Source organism: Galeopterus variegatus, unplaced genomic scaffold (assembly GCF_000696425.1).
Source record: "Galeopterus variegatus unplaced genomic scaffold, G_variegatus-3.0.2 Scaffold60, whole genome shotgun sequence".
Classification (NCBI taxonomy): Eukaryota; Metazoa; Chordata; class Mammalia; order Dermoptera; family Cynocephalidae; genus Galeopterus; species Galeopterus variegatus.
In genome coordinates this window covers 1,191,546-1,193,848 of record NW_007726171.1, presented here as the reverse complement: position 1 = coordinate 1,193,848, position 2,303 = coordinate 1,191,546, and the positions used below count along the sequence as shown (strand labels likewise).

The following is a 2,303-nucleotide window of genomic DNA, read 5'->3' as shown; positions in this document are numbered from 1 at the left end:
TAGTTCCATCTTTGTCTCCAATGATGACCCATGGAAAATTCATCACATTTACTGCTTTCATCATCTTAGTTCCAGTAGTACCAAGTGTCATTGAATGGACACACTTGGCATTGAATGGAGACTTTTTCTTAATAATTTAAAATAAAAACATGCCAGGGGCACAAAACAGCAAATCTTATTAGTATCAGAGATGAATGGACATGACCTTTTCCAACTCTAAAAGAGAATAAAATGGAATGTAACACTATCTGAAGTCTACCAAGAGATCTGATACATTCCACATCAAAGAACCACACAAATAAATACCATTGGTTCTAAATTTCTGCAAGTGGGCTCTTGGAAGTTGAGGGAAGGAGTGACACGGACCTGGTAACTGTCGCAGTGACCACCGCAAGATAATAAGTGATATCTACTATACCTATTGACTAACTGTGGAAGATTATACCAAAATAGAGAAAACTGGAGAAGGTACTATGGAGTTGTATGTAAGGATAGACACAAAACTACAGGTCACGTGGTAGCCATGAAGAAAATCAAGACTAGAAAGTGGAGAGGAAGAGGTTCTTAGTACTGCAATTTGGGAAATTTCTCTGTTAAAAGAACTTCATCATCTAAATATAGTCAGTCTTCAAGATGTGCTTATGCAAGATTCCAGGTTGTATCTCATCCTTGAATTTCTTTTTTGTGGATCTCAAGAAACACTTGGATTCTATACCTTCTGGTCAGTTCATGGATTCTTCACTCATTAGGAGTTATTTGTACTAAATTCTACAGGGGATTGTGTTTTGTCACTCTAGAAGGGTTCTTCACAGAGACCTGAAACCTCAAAATTTATTGATTGATGACAAAGGAACAATTAAACTGGCTGCTTTTGGCCTTGCCAAAAAAGGGTCAGCTGGTTACACAACCCTAGTTGACATTTGGAGTATAGGAACCATATTTGCAGAATTAGCAACAAAGAAACCACTTTTTCATGAGGATTCAGAATTTCATCAACTCTTCAGGATTTTCAGAGCTTTGGGCAGTCCTAATAATGAAGTGTGGCCAGAAGTGGAATCTTTATAGGACTATAAGAATATATTTCCCAAGTGGAAACCAGGAAGCCTAGCATCCCATGTCAAAAACTTGGATTAAAATGGCTTGGATTTGCTCTTGAAAATGTTAATCTATGGTCCTGCCAAACAATTTCAGGCAAAATAGCACTGATCCTCCATATTTTAATGATTTGGACAATCAGATCAGATCTCACTATAACAACTATTTGTTACTATAATTAAACTATAAGTCTCTGAACATTTATTTTCTCAGGAAAAAAAGGAAACTATAAATCTAATATTGATGTCAGGCATTGGGCAAAATTTGAGTTAGCTTAAACCATTTAAATCCTTACAGTAGTTCTATTTTAATGTAGTTGGAACTATTAAAATTTAAGAAAGTATGCTAAGTAAATAAATAAATTTCTGTAAGTGAAAAACCACCCACCTTGAATTTTGAATCAGTACTTTCATATCTGAGAATGTCACCTAAGGAAACAACCTTAAGTAGAAGGAGAACAAAAGCATTATACAAATTATACATATAGAGAAAAATCGAAAGCAACTTAAATGTTCATTAACTGGGGAATATGTTGTACTCAGTAGAACATTATTCAGCCATAACAAATCATGTTTATGACACATTTGTGGGAAATATTTATGTCATCAGGTCAAGTAAAAAAAATAGAATATAGAATTGCATACAGTATTTATAGTGATCACAGTTGTGATAAATTAAAAACTAAGCATATAAAAATACCGGTGGGAAATGCACTAAAACGTTAACAGTGATTGTCTCCATCTGTCTCCTCAACTGTCTCCAAGTTATCTACAATGACCATAGATATAGTCCTTTTGACATAGAAGAAAACTAAATTGATTTTTAATATATTTTATAATAGCAGGAAACTATATCACCTGAATTCTCCCCTCAAAATGAGTCCTATTGTGAAGACTAAGCAATAACCCCAACAGTGGCAACCAGGAATGTTTACTAGCCTTTACAATATGCCAGGCTCTGTCCTAAGCACTCGACTTTTATTAACTCACTTAAACTTTCACTCACTGTCTCTGCTCTTCAAACTCTTTGCTGCCCCAGGACCTTTGCACTTGCAGTTCTCTCTGCCTGGAATGCTCTTTCCCCAGATAAACAGCCCCATGATTTACTTTCTACAGATCTCTGCTCAAATGTCACCTCTTTAGAGAAACTGTCCTCGTCCCTCTACTGCCCCATTACTCTGGTTTATTTTTCTTCATGACACTTACCCT

At 35.6% G+C, this 2,303-nt stretch overlaps 1 pseudogene; it reads left to right on the top strand.

The window, feature by feature from the left end:
* The first annotated feature begins 425 nt into the window (after positions 1-425).
* Positions 426-1,273, top strand: LOC103593301 (annotated as a pseudogene).
* Positions 1,274-2,303: the final 1,030 nt, after the last annotated feature.